The sequence below is a fragment of the Pseudophryne corroboree genome, chromosome 4 (genome assembly GCF_028390025.1).
Source record: "Pseudophryne corroboree isolate aPseCor3 chromosome 4, aPseCor3.hap2, whole genome shotgun sequence".
In the NCBI taxonomy this organism is placed as follows: Eukaryota; Metazoa; Chordata; class Amphibia; order Anura; family Myobatrachidae; genus Pseudophryne; species Pseudophryne corroboree.
The window spans coordinates 254,193,647-254,208,860 of record NC_086447.1 but is presented as its reverse complement, the minus strand read 5'-3'; the positions used below and the strand labels follow the sequence as shown (position 1 = coordinate 254,208,860).

The window sequence follows — 15,214 nt, the reverse complement described above, 5'->3', positions numbered from 1 at the left end:
CGGTGTTTGTGTCGGCCACTAGGGTCGCTAATCTTACTCACACAGTCAGCTACCTCATTGCGCCTCTTTTTTTCTTTGCGTCATGTGCTGATTGGGGAGGGTTTTTTGGAAGGGACATCCTGCGTGACACTGCAGTGCCACTCCTAAATGGGCCCGGTGTTTGTGTCGGCCACTAGGGTCGCTAATCTTACTCACACAGTCAGCTACCTCATTGCGCCTCTTTTTTTCTTTGCGTCATGTGCTGATTGGGCAGGGTTTTTTGGAAGGGACATCCTGCGTGACACTGCAGTGCCACTCCTAAATGGGCCCGGTGTTTGTGTCGGCCACTAGGGTCGCTAATCTTACTCACACAGTCAGCTACCTCATTGCGCCTCTTTTTTTCTTTGCGTCATGTGCTGGTTGGGGAGGGTTTTTTGGAAGGGACATCCTGCGTGACACTGCAGTGCCACTCCTAAATGGGCCCGGTGTTTGTGTCGGCCACTAGGGTCGCTAATCTTACTCACACAGTCAGCTACCTCATTGCGCCTCTTTTTTTCTTTGCGTCATGTGCTGATTGGGGAGGGTTTTTTGGAAGGGACATCCTGCGTGACACTGCAGTGCCACTCCTAAATGGGCCCGGTGTTTGTGTCGGCCACTAGGGTCGCTAATCTTACTCACACAGTCAGCTACCTCATTGCGCCTCTTTTTTTCTTTGCGTCATGTGCTGATTGGGGAGGGTTTTTTGGAAGGGACATCCTGCGTGACACTGCAGTGCCACTCCTAAATGGGCCCGGTGTTTGTGTCGGCCACTAGGGTCGCTAATCTTACTCACACAGTCAGCTACCTCATTGCGCCTCTTTTTTTCTTTGCGTCATGTGCTGATTGGGGAGGGTTTTTTGGAAGGGACATCCTGCGTGACACTGCAGTGCCACTCCTAAATGGGCCCGGTGTTTGTGTCGGCCACTAGGGTCGCTTATCTTACTCACACAGTCAGCTACCTCATTGCGCCTCTTTTTTTCTTTGCGTCATGTGCTGATTGGGGAGGGTTTTTTGGAAGGGACATCCTGCGTGACACTGCAGTGCCACTCCTAGATGGGCCAGGTGTTTGTGTCGGCCACTAGTGTCGCTTAGCTTAGTCATCCAGCGACCTTGGTGCAAATTTTAGGACTAAAAATAATATTGTGAGGTGTGAGGTATTCAGAATAGACTGAAAATGAGTGGAAATTATGGTTTTTGAGGTTAATAATAATATGGGATCAAAATGACCCCCAAATTCTATGATTTAAGCTGTTTTTTAGTGTTTTTTAAAAAAAACACCCGAATCCAAAACACACCCGAATCCGACAAAAAAAATTCGGTGAGGTTTTGCCAAAACGCGGTCGAACCCAAAACACGGCCGCGGAACCGAACCCAAAACCAAAACACAAAACCCGAAAAATTTCAGGCGCTCATCTCTAAAAGAAATGTCAGTCCAGTTTTAATGTCCACATGGACCGGCATCCATTGAGTGACTATCACTCCTTAGTGGGTAAAGTGTTAAATCAGACAGACTGTTGGGTATGCTCCCAAGTACCTCAAGGCCATAGCAAATCAGGACTAGTACCATTCCCTTTAACTGTAGGAGAGGTACTTGAGCTAAGTGGTGGGAGGCCGGTGGACAAGAGGTTTAATATCTCTAGTCCTCCTAGTTTGAAGCTCCACCAATATCATGTGGATAGGTCCTTAGTGTGCTTTAACATTTCCAATCCCCGAAAGCCAGGAAATTGGGAAGTGTCATGGAGTAATCAAACCATGACCTTTTCATACAGACCCGACAGAATGCCCATAGACACAGAACTTATACGCCAGATAGCCGACCATAGGAAATTTTTCCAGTATAGGTACACCTTAGGAAGTAAGACCATGCGAGTTGGAGAAGTATCACCAGGATACTGTGCACAGATCGTACAAACTGATACGTGTACTAAACAGATGGGAGAATTAGGGTTAGGAGATTTCACATGGAAAATTTGTAACATGATAATGTCATACTCCGTCCCATATGTTCTCCCCGATGATGCATATTTCATATGCGGGAGGAAGGTGTATAAGTGGCTTGCCCCAAACTCAGAGGGATTGTGCTATATTGGAAAAGTACTGCCTGAAGTAATGACTGTAACCCATAACAAAATGAAAGATATTCACCGCAGTGCCCAAGCTCCTTATACTCACACTCATTACGAGCACATCGTTAAATGGCACCTGATAGAGAGAACAGAGCATCCGGCCTCTGACCTGATCCATGAATCCACCGGGATTCAATTCCTACTCGCATTAGATATCACTCGTACCGCCAGAGGAGTGATAAATTATAAATATATATCTGCGCTTGCAAATTTATTAGACAATATCACCGAAATGTATGACAACACATTCAGGTACACTGGGAAAGAGTTACAGGCCTACAAAACAGAACTGGTTCAGCATAGGATGATTCTCAATTACCTCACAGCTGTGACAGGCGGGTATTGTGTTACCATGGCAACTCAATATGGAATAAAGTGCTGCACGTACATTACAAACAGCACGGAGGACCCAGCCGAGGTCATAGACCAGAAAATGGATGACATTTTACAATTAAAGTGGGAGTTTCGAAGGAAACACAATCTCACACTCACTGCTGTGGGTAATGAGCTGACCAGTTGGGTGTCATGGTTGAACCCACGAAATTGGTTCTCGGGCTTAGGAGAATGGGCCCAAGGTATTATTATGGACGTATGGAAATTTCTTTCGTGTATTCTGGGAGTCGTCATATTGGTTGGCCTGATATTTAGATGCGTTCGGGTTTTAGCGAAGCGTAAAAGTAATACCAGAGTGATGAGTCTAAGGAGCGAAGACACTGTACTAACAACAACTAATTTGATGTATGACCCAACGATAGAGACAATGTTGTGATGAAAATGTGATTCCACGGTCCGTTTCTTTCATCCGTTTCTCCTTTGTTTTCCTCCAAGGTACAAAGACATCCGCTTGGAAGAAGAATTTGACAACCTCTTTTATACAGACCATTGATGAACTATGCTACAAACCCCATTTTCCCTAGTGACTTTAAATTTTACGATAGCCCAAATATTTTAGTGACTAACTTTCTGGACAATGGAAAAACTTTTGCCGTCATTTATAGCAAAAGCATCAGGAGACTACAGTCAACACGTACATCGAGACAAGATACAAGACAAGACCTCAATCAGCAAATGTATATTAAACTCACATAGTTTATGACTGCATTTACCATAATTGCTTCTTATCTTCATTTCTACAACCTTCAGGTAATGACACACATAGTCAATAGGGAATATAGGCACAGATATCAGCACTCACATATCACCCCATTCATGTATCATCAACTAAAATGTGCTCCCCCATTTTGTTACAACTAAAAGCCGAAAAGAGCTCGGTAAAGTTTGACAGCCCATCCACAGACCCGTAATACGGGATAAGAAGGAATTCAAATGTATACTTCGCAATACCTCGAAGCTTGATCTAAAACACGTACGGCACGATGATACATGACCCCTCAAACATGGATTCATACACACATGCTTCTACTATCTCACTAGGTCATACCTTTTTCCCACCTGATCCTCTCCTCCCTTTACCCAATCATAAGATGGTATTTACTCTATGACATATATTTTTCTTTTTTGAACTGTTTTAGGAAGTGGCAGTTATTGATGACTGCCAAAGGGTGGACTGTCAAAGTCAGAAAAATATCATGCTACACGTTGCCATATATCCACCCCATGCGCGTGCCTGCTGCACGTGCACATTCTCTCCCGTGCGTGCGGATACTCGCAGCCGCGTGATGGCGCCTCAGCCATGCGCTCGAGCGCGTGGTATGTGCATTTACGGTAGAGTTTGTGTGCGTCTAGCGGGCGACTCAATCGTTAAATAATAAAACCAAATAGTATGTTTTATAGATAATGTTCCCCTTAATAATGACTGTAAGTTTGTTTAATGTAAATGGTCGCTGGACAGAGGAATTCCTCTTTGTATGGTACGAAGGGTCAGACAGGGTTTGAGCAGCTGTGTCTGGTACCTAACTAAAGAACATTTTATTAGAAACAATCCGGTGCTGGTTAGGTAAAGATTAGTCGCTCCTGCGTATAGTTATGGCCATTAGTATTTTCTGGACATTTACTATATTTGCGATTCATTACCCATGCGGCGGGAATCTCCAGATTCCCTCCCACCTGAGCAGTTTGATATAGTCGCAGCCCACCTGTTCAAACTAACCTATGACCTTTTGTTATGATGCGAGGAGACATTCCTGTGTCCAATGAACAATGAGATTATAGGTCCCTTTGTAGTGTACTGTACTCAGTGTATATAAGATCAGCCAGCCTGGGCAGCTCTCTCACTCTCCACAAACGGTTTTCATATTGACTAACTTGGAGCTGGTACCAGGACTAGCGCAGCGATCGTTCCCAGTGTGTGTAAGTAATTCTCTGTAATCAACTTGTTCCCTGTTTGTATTGGCCATACTCTCTCTCTCTCCGTTATTGTATAAGATTGTGACGCTATTGTATATTTCTGTCTAGATATACTGTTAGAATTATATGTTAGCTTGTAGTGTATGACTTGTGAACTGTTTTCCCTTTTCGATATATAACTAAAAGCTTGTTAGTAAAGGTGTTGGAACCTTAGCAAGGTATCGTGTGTTCATTATATTGCAGAAGGTAATAGGAGCATCTCAAACGCTCAAGCAGCTTTAGCATTAGCAAGGTTAAGCAGCGTTATATCGCTACAGTATTTCAGTACAAGGTTTACAGTATAAGAGTATCCTTTCTGTGTGTTACATTCAAGGTTTACTGATTGTCATCCCGTGAGCGTCTGCGCCGCTCGTGTTCTCCTCGTGAACTCGAGCGTCCGCTACGCTGGTAGCGTAGCATTACGGTGGTCGCCCGCCTATAGCGTGCTCGACACCACGCATTAAGCTGTGAGCGAGCGTGTCGCATGTGCATCTCGATCACGGCTGAGCGCATGCTACGCTAAGTGCGTATCCTTACGGTACCCCATACGCCAATTGCGTACTGTGTCTCTTACCCATCTATTGTGAATGTTATAAGATAAATAGTTAGCTTTATCAATAATGTGTGAGAAATATGGTTCACACGCCGAGGTTTTATGCAATGAATGGGAACGTATGACTGTGAACGATGGAGAACAGTTCTCCAGGGTAGGCAGTTTTAGTCCTGAGGTTTTGCAAAATTTAAGGAGAAGGACAGGTCTAATAAAGGCCGGGAAGCAACGAAATAGACATTATGATTGTTTACAGATATGGCAACAGGAAAGTGAGATACAAGGAGGATTAGCTTACACAGCTGGTTCTCACCTTAAAAGGAAACACATGGCAACTGGAGAACAAATGGCTGCAGAGAATAGCACACTGGTATATGATAAAAATGCACTTAGTAACTGTATTATTAATGATAAGAGTAAATGTCATAAATGTAATAATGATAGAAGGAAAACTGATAAATGTACAAATTCTAACCCGTGCAAGTTGTACCCCATGTTAAACTTCCCTCAGGATTACAAGCAAGAAAGTGAGCCCAGCACGATGTCGGCACCTCTCCCAGCAGCCATCATACGAGACACCCAGGTGGGCACGGCCCAATCGGTAAAGGCAGTAGTCAAACCCCCTAACGGAGGGTCAGGTGAGGTCGTGTCCGCAGGTAAGTACGGTATTGTATATCATGCACAGACAAATGCACCTCACATTGTAGAGTCAACACCAGATGATGTAATTGAACTTAATCCTGTCAGGGTAATTGCGGTCCCAAATGGGAGAACGGACACTACGGGAGTCACTCCTGTCAGAAACAGTGCAATGCACCGCCCCTGGTCCCGGACAGAATTAAAGACAATTATGCCTGAATTTCCTGATCCCAGGAGAGATCTAGCTGCATGTCAAAGGTTTAATAAAGAACTAGGAAACTCCACAGAACCCACCAACAAAAATTGGCGGACAGTGCTGAGAGCATGTTTGCCCTCCAATATTGACCCTGCGAAATTCATTACTAATTGTAAGTTAGACACAGAGGTACCTCTTACTGAGGAACACAATCAGGAAAATGTTAAGCAGATCAACATTCAATTAGGAGTATATTTCCCAGCTGTTGTTAAGTGGAACGAAATCTTCTCCATAAGACAAAAAGAAGGTGAAATTGCTTCTAATTATTTCAATCGAGCACTGCAGGTAATGGTTAGATACACTGGGATCACGGACATTGAGGAAAATGTACATCATAGAGAAGTAGTGGTTTACGTATTAATGAAAGGTTTAACAAAAGTGTTGAGAACAAGGGTACAGACCACTCAACCTAACTGGAGAAATATCTTGGTGGCTGCATTAAGAAAGTCCGCTGTTGGGCACGAACGGAATATCAGTAAGCACAGGGAGTCACAGGGGGGTAAGAAGCCTCAGACCCCTGTGGGTAAGTCAAATGTGTTAACATGTTATAACTGTAACAAAGAGGGACATTATGCACGAAGTTGTAGGTTTAAAGATCTACAGAAGGTATATCAACCCCCTAGACAAGAACACGAGCAAAGTTATGACACACGAAATCGTAATCAGGGATCATATATGAAGAATTTTGGGCCGCACCTGTAATGTGCAGCCAGTAAAGTGATCATTAGCCTTGATAGTAAGCCTGCCTGAGGTTACAGTTAATGTAATTGGGAGGTCAGATCCTCGTAGACACAGGGACGGCCGGGTAAACTTTGAAATTTATCTTTAAAATGTTTTCTTCTCATCTGTAACGTTCACCAACAGAACTCAAACGTCGCATGGCTACTTGGTCTTTTCAGAGGTCTACCCAACCCCAGTATGTCTTACCAGCATCGTTGTGTTTGGCCAGACGCAAAGGGTGGAGAGGGGAAATACTGGTGGGGGGGAGACTATGCAGAGATACTGGTGGACATGTTGATGTGACAGCCTGTTGATGAAAATCTGATAATGTTTTTTTTTTCTTTTCAAATTGTTCTCTCTCTTTTTGTTCTTTCATGTTTTACGGATGATATGTCACACAAAAGTTAGACAAATGGTAATGCAAGATTTATGCTCCTTACAGAAAGATCGCTGAGTCGGAAAGAATAGTGTATCACCGGAGTGTTCGTTTTGGGAAGATTGTGAGACAGCACCTTTGAGATGACATCTGAGCAAGAAGAACAACAAGACCAGAGGACAAATTATCGTAACAAGTTTTTCCCCCTTCAATTATTTTCTGTACCCCCATTACAACTTTCTCTTTCTCCTCCTGTAAGATGGACTCGCCCCAATAGACTGCAGTCCGTGTTTTCCTGTTGACCCTGTTGTTGACCAGAGCAGTCTGTTTCGGTGAGAGTACCAGTGAGGTCGAGAAAGGATCTGGAATGGGTTCTGATGATCAGGATGGATTCGTAGAATTCCAAGAGCAACACAATCACCGAGCAAAGGCGAGTATCAGAAAACGATCTGGTAGCCATGACATTAATAGACATTGTGAAGGATTGTTAGCTGAAGAGAACTGCATCTGTAGGAATTGTGAAAATATAGTTGAGGACGGTTGCATCGAGGAATGTCAGTCCCGTTTTAATATCAACATGGACCGGCATCCATTGAGTGACTATCACTCATTGGTGGGAAAAGTGTTAAATCAGACAGACTGTTGGGTATGCTCTCAAGTACCTCAAGGTCATAGAAAGTCAGGACTAGTGCCATACCCATTAACGGTAGATGAGGTACTTGAGTTAAAGGGTGGGAGATTTAATATTTCTAGTCCTCCTAGTTTGAAGCTCCATCAATACCATGTAGATAGGTCCCTAATATGTTTTAACATTTCCAATCCCCGAAAGCCGGGAAATTGGGAGGTGTCATGGAACAACCAAACCATGACATTTTCACACAGAGCCGACAGAATGCCCATAGATTCAGAACTTATACGCCACATAGCCGAAAGTGGAAAATATTTCCGGTATAGGTACACTCTAAGTACCACCAGGATACTGTGCACATATCATACAAACTGATACGTGTACAAGACAAATGAGAGAGCTAGGGATAGGATTCTTCCCCTGGAAGGTTTGTAATATGGTTATGTCATATTCTGTCCCATATGTTCTCCCCGATGACGCATATTTCATATGTGGGAGAAAGGCGTATAGGTTCCTTGCCCCAAACTCAGAGGGATTGTGTTACATTGGAAAAGTGTTGCCTGAAGTGAATTTATTACCCAACGATTGAGACAATGTTGTGATAAGATATGATTCCAAGGACCGTTTCTTTCACCTGTGTCTCCTTTGATTTTCTCCGAGGTACCAAGAGATCCGCCTGGAAGAAGAATTTGATGACCTTTTATACAAGACCACTGATGAACTGTGTCACAGACACCTAACGAGCTTTTAGAGACTGTAATTCTTTTTATGGACACTTGAAGAAGCTTTTTGTTTCCCAATAAACCTTAAAGCTATAGTAAAGATATGACAATCCGGACAAGACATCAGACAAGACATCAACAAGACCCCAATCGGCGACTGCATACTAAATCTCACATAATCATATGACTGCATTTATAACGCTTGTTTCTTATCTTCATCTCTACAACCTCCAGGTAGTATCCCACATGGTCGACAGGTAATATAGGCACATATATTAGCACTCACATACTCTCCCCCTTCATGTATCATCAACTAATGTGCACCCCATTTGTTGGAATTAAAAGCCGAAAAGAGCTCGGTAGAGTTTGACAGCCCATCCACAGACCCTTAATACGGGATAAGAAGGATTCAAATGTATACTTCGCAATACCTCGAAGCTTGATTTAGAACACGTACGGCACGATGATACATGACCCCTCAGACATGGATCTCATACACACATGCTTTTACTATCTCACTAGGTCATACATTTCCCACCTTCTCCTCTCCTCCCTACTCCCAATCATAATGAGGTATTTTCATGATAACATATATTTTTCTGTTTGGATTATTTAGATAGTGGCAGTTATTGTTGACTGCCAAAGTCGAAAAATATCATGATTCATATGCCTTATATTAACCCCTAATGTGTGCGCATGCTACTCGTCGCCTGGTCCCCCATGCGTACACATCCCCGCAGGTTTTGTAAGGGACGCTCCAGCGTCTCGTGCGCATGGGATGTGTAAATACGGCGGAGTTTGTGAGCTTGTAGCGTGCGACTCGATCGTAACATATTTAACCCAAACAGCATATATTATAGTTAAATATTCCCCTTAACAATGTCAGCAAGTATGGTAAGTTTAAAACTTCTTGGACAGAGAGATTCCTCATTACATACTAGGAAGGCTCAGACAAAGGTTGGAAGGTAGTGTTTAGTATCCAGCTGTAGGGTATTAAAAGGGTATTATGCCTATGATAGTTAGGAAAGATTTGCATATTCCTGCGCATAGTTATGCGCAGAAGTAGAAAATAAGATAAATTGTATTTAGAATAAATTATAAATAAGTGCAGGGTAAGTAAATGGAATTCAGTCATTTCTTTCCCACAGACTGAATACAATGGCCTTATTTACACTAAGCTTTGAGATTCTATGAAGAGGGCTTACACCTTTGTTTATGAATAGGGCCAGGTTTCTCTCCAGAATAATGAGTGCTGAGTTGTCAATTGTCTCAACTGAAGGAGGGGACAGTGGGGTAAACAAAGCCCAGAGACAGAGTTTGTTTGGAAGATCCAAAACAATAGCTTTCCACAATATAACCAGGCAGACAGGAATTTGGAATACTAACAAGTCCTAGTCATCACCCACTTCTTGAACTAACCAATGGCCCCTGGTGCAGGACATGTCCCACCCCCCTAACCATTGGAAAAAGTGCACACAGTGTCTATTGTAGTATGTCTTGAGCTAGTGAATAAATATAGCTTGCAATAGGCTTGGTCACACAAGACTCTGCAAAGGTTTTCACACTGAAGGTTGGAGGCCTGGTCCAGGAGCGCCTGCGAATCATTCCCACGTGTGTAAGTTTCTCTGTGGCCATTTCGTTACTCTGTGTGTATGCAATTCGTTCTCATTTTGTTATCCTTTAAGTGTTTGCCATTTATTCTCTTTGGGTTTATTCTATTTGCGATCGTACGCTACTGTTTATATTTCTGTTTAGTTATTCTGTTTAGTTATTAATGTTAGGACTGTAGTGTATAAGCTGTAACTGTTTTTCTTTTCCCCTTTTACATACTAAAATCATCTAGAAAGGTGTTGGAACCTCAACAAGTGTTTGTGTGTTTCACCATTTATTACTAAGGGTTTCAGAGCATCTCAATCGCTCAAACAGCTTGCTTAATCACAAGGTTTAGTGTTACACCATTACAGTATCACGGTATTAAGGTTTACAGTGTAAGCATATTCTGTGTTTAAGGTTTAAAAGGTTATTGTCTGTGTGTACGCTCGCTGTGTGTATTCCGTACACCCAGCGCAGCGTGTGTACGTAACTTTCGTACCACGTGCGAGGTCTTTGTACGCAAATAGCGTACAAAGTGCGTAGCACGTGCACGTGGTTTAGCGGCCATTACGGCTACACGGTATTAGTAAATAGCTTATGTTAAAAGGTAAATATTTGACTCTATCACTGTCTTACCCACGTAGTGTAAGCCACATGGGCAAGACAGGAGGTATATGACAAATCTAGTAGAACAAGTTAAGGCATACCTAATTTTAAAAGTTTTACCCGAATGTGGGTGATTAAAGGATGATCCCATTGTCATGGATCTGCAGGTCGTGCATCCCAAGCTGCGGAAACAGCCAGGTTTATGTGAAAGAAAGTGTGTGGCCCTGTTTTATTGTTTCTTAAGGGCTGTGATATCTCTCTTAACCAATTGGTCATTTAAATTAGAGCCCCTTGTGTGACAAGATAATAGATGTGAATTTAAGAGGGCGGGCAGATCTCTATCAGTATTGAGAGGCCAACATTTCTTGACCTCCTTGTTAATCCATCTGGACTCTGTGGTATACCTACAGTATTTACCAAGGGCAAGACATATTTCTGGGTAATGTCAACCTGTTTGGGCTGAAGCGGCAGTGGCCGCGGGATCTGTAGTACTTGTTTTTTAATAGTTAACAGTTCATGAAGTGGGAAGCCCCTCTCTACAAATTTTTTGACCATAATCTGCATATCTTCCTCGGTCTGCTGGGGATCACTAGTGATTCTTCTGACCCGTATTATTTGGGAATATGGAAGTCCCATAAAGAAATCGGGTGAAAGCTGTCGTGCTTTAATAGGGTATCCCTATCTGTACTCTTAGCAGAAATACTTGTTGCCAGCCCTGTAGGGGTTTTTGTAATATTTACGTCCAAAAAGTGTGTCGTAGTATTGGACATAGTATATGTTAATTGTACCACATGGTTACTGGCATTATGTTGGTCTATAGTATATTTTAGAAGGGCCATTGGTCCTGTCCATATAACCAGTAGGTCATCTATGTACAGAAGGTACAATATTAGATGTTTAACAATTTCGGGATTGCAAAGGAAAAGCTCATGTTAGACCATGCACATATAGGCGTTGACGTACGATGGGGCCACATTGGACCCCATCGCACACCCCGCCCCCTGCAGGTAGAACTGGGTATCATACATAAAGTAATTCCTGGTTAGAACTAGTTCTAATAATTTCAAAAAGGTAGGAATTGGTGGACCTTTATAGTCACAATTGTTAGTAATCAATAACTCCACTGCTCTTAATCCCTGTGTGTGCGGGATACAGGTATAGAGGCTACTGATATCGATACTACACAGTGTTAATTGCTCTGGTAGGTGTTCAAGTGACTCCAACTGATTCAACAGTGCCGTAGTATCTTTTAAGTATGTAGCTTTATGTTGTATACATGGATTCAATATTGAATCAAGATAAACAGATTGGTTGATATAGGGACCCCCGGGCAAATATGATTGGTCTACCCGAGGCATCCTCCAATCTTTTGTGGATCTTTGGCACTGTGTAGAAGATTGGAGTCACTGGATACTGTACCATTAGTGCCTCTTTCAAAGAAAGAGTGATATGCTGTAATGTGACTTCTTGGGTCAAATAATTATCTAATTCTATTTTATATTCAATGGTCGGTTCACAAGGTAAAGGTTGATACATATCAGAATCCCTCAGTTGTCTGAGGCATTCTCCATCATATGATGACAGGTCCATAACTACTACGGCACCTTCCTTATCCGCACCGCGGATAACAATGTCCGTGCATGCTTTAAGATTTTGCAGTGCTTCTCGTTCCTCCATTGTAAGGTTGTTCCTATTATAATTCTCCTGAGATGATGAACCAGAATGATCTAAAATCCGTGTAAACGACTTAATAGATGCGTAAATACTTTGTGGTTCAAATTTTGATCTGGGCTGAAATTTTTTCAATTGTGATGGAATCTCTTGTGACGTTTCACCTTGATCTTTCAATGGGACCTTTCCAAAATACTCCTTGAGTTTCAGTGATCAATTCAATTTATAGGTCTCCACCTTCCATTGAAATCTATCAAAATACGTTGTCGGTACAAAACTTAAACCTTTTGTGAAAATCTGATTCTCAATGGGGGTCAGCGGTGTAGAGGATAAGTTAAAGACCAGGCTCATTTCCTGCATGGAGGTTGCTTTGCGGTATTCCCTCTGGTTTTGCCCACTACGTCTCGTCCTCTTCCTACACGTCCGTTTTTTGCAGCTCGAGTAGCGACTCCCAAAGGGTGAGTCTGAACAGATGAGGTTGAAGGCAGGGAATCCACTTTGCTTTGTGATATCCTGGAGTCTTGTCGGTCTCTTTGATTACTCTTACGTTGTTGTTGATATTTGGGGAATCGTGTAGTTTTACTGGTAGTATTCAGCCAAGTATACACCTGATGATGCTGATAATCCTACTGTACCTTGTTGAATTTATCCTTTTTTAACTTAATTAATTCCTTCTTGTATTGTTCAAGACAAATGGATCTCCACAGCTACTGTGGGTAAGTCTACGTATCTTCCTTCCGCAGCCCCCCTACCAAGAAGACTTATTCAGCTTCTAAGTTACAGTCCTTTCAGAAGGCCAAGTTCAAGTGCAAATCCAGAGGTGCTTCTATGTCCTCCAGCGGCGCAAGAGGTAAACCACGCAAACCAGCAACTGCAGGTGCTCAGGAACAGAGCTCAGGCTCTGCTTCCTCAAAGCCTTCAGCATGACGGTGGACCGCAATCTGTGAGGTGGGAGCCCGCCTAAAATTCTTCAGTCAGATCTGGTCACATTCGTGCCAGGATCTCTGTGTCATAGATCTTATTTCCCAGGGCTACAGACTGGAGTTCCAAAAGCTCCCACCTCACAGATTCTTCAAATCAGGCTTACCAGTTTCACAAGAGGCAAGTACTACTTTACAGCATGCCATCCAAAAACTGGTACAGACTCAGGTCATTGTTCCAGTTCCACCTCATCTGCTCAACAAGGAGTACTACTCCAACTTGTTCGTAGTACCGAAACCGGACAGTTTGGTAAGACCGATTCTGAACCTCAAGTCTTTGAACCCGTATTTACGAGTGTTCAAATTCAAGATGGAGTCTCTGAGAGTGGTAATCTCAGGTCTGGAGGAGGGGAAATTCCTAGTGTCTCTGGATATCAAGGATGCGTATCTTCACATTCCGATCTGGCCGCCTCATCAGGCTTATCTACGGTTTGCATTGCAGGACTGTCACTACCAGTTCCAGGCCCTGCCATTTGGCCTCTCTACGGCACCAAGGGTGTTCACCAAGGTAATGGCAGAGATGATGTTTCTCCTCCGCACACAGGGAGTGAACATAATTCCATACCTGGGCGATCTGCTGATAAAATACCCATCCACGGAGAGGTGGTTAGACAACATTGCCCTCTCAACCCGACTACTCCAGGATCACGGGTGGATTCTGAACCTACCAAACTCTCATCTGGAACCAACACGGAGGCTTCCTTTCCTGGGGATGATACTGGATACGGAGGCACAGAAGGTATTCCTCCCATTGGAGAAGGCACTGGTGATCCAGTCGATGTTGCGGGATGTTCTGAAACCAAACCGGATATCAGTGCATCTATGCATTCGGCTTCTGGGGAAGAGGGTAGCCGCCTATGAGGCGCTACAGTACGGAAGGTTCCATGTAAGGCCCTTCCAACTGGATCTGTTGGACAAGTGGTCCGGATCGCATCTACACATGCACCAGAGGGTCAGTCTGTCCCCAAAAGCCAGGATTTCTCTTCTGTTGTGGCTTCAGACTTCTCACCTGACCGAGGGCCGAAGGTTCGGGATTCAAAATTGGATTCTGCTAACCACAGACGCAAGCCTCAGAGGTTGGGGAGCAGTCACCCAAGGGAAACAGTTCCAAGGAAAATGGTCAAGTCAGGAAGCCATTCTTCCGATCAACATTCTGAAACTAAGGGCCATAGAAAATGCTCTTTTACAAGCATCGCATCTTCTTCAAGATCAAGCCATTCAAGTTCAGTCGGACAATGTGATGGCAGTAACGTACATAAACCGACAAGGCGGAACGAAGAGCAGAGCAGCAATGTCAGAGGTAACAAGGATTCACTTCTGGGCAGAAAGACACGCTGTGGTTTTGTCCGCGATCTTCATTCCGTGAGTAGACCACTGGGAAGCAGACTTCCTCAGCAGACACGACCTCCACCCAGGAGAGTGGGGCCTTCACCCGAAGGTGTTCGGGTGCGTGACACATCGGTGGGGAATTCCACAAATTGACATGATGGCCTCTCGTCTCAACAAGAAGCTCAAGCGGTATTGGTCCAGGTCGAGGGACCCACAAGCGGTGGCGGTGGACGCTCGGGTGACTCCATGGGTCTACCAGATGGTGTACGTGTTTCTAACACTCCCATTGATCCCAAAGATTCTCAAAAGAATAAAAAAGGAAAAGATTCCAGCAATTGTCATTGCTCCCAAGAAGGGTCTGGTATGCGGATCTACTGGAGATGCTCCTAGAGGACTCGTGGCCTCTACCTCTTCGCGAGGACCTTCTCCAGCAGGGGTCTGTTCGTCTATCAAGACTTACCATGGCTATGTTTGACTACATGGAGGTTGTGCATCAAATTCTAGCCCGGAAAGGGATCGCGGATAGGGTTATTCCAATCCTGATCCAAGCCAGAAAGGGGTTAACGTCTAAACATTACCACCGTATTTGGAAAAAAATACGTCTCTAGGTGTGAGAACAGGAAATTTCCTGTGGTGGAATTTCAACTGGGACGT

At 43.6% G+C, this 15,214-nt stretch overlaps 1 long non-coding RNA gene across 1 annotated transcript in view; it reads left to right on the top strand.

The window, feature by feature from the left end:
• LOC134911315 (uncharacterized) overlaps nt 1-15,214 on the top strand; it is a 126,500-nt gene that overhangs the window by 86,086 nt on the left and 25,200 nt on the right. The window lies entirely within an intron of this gene.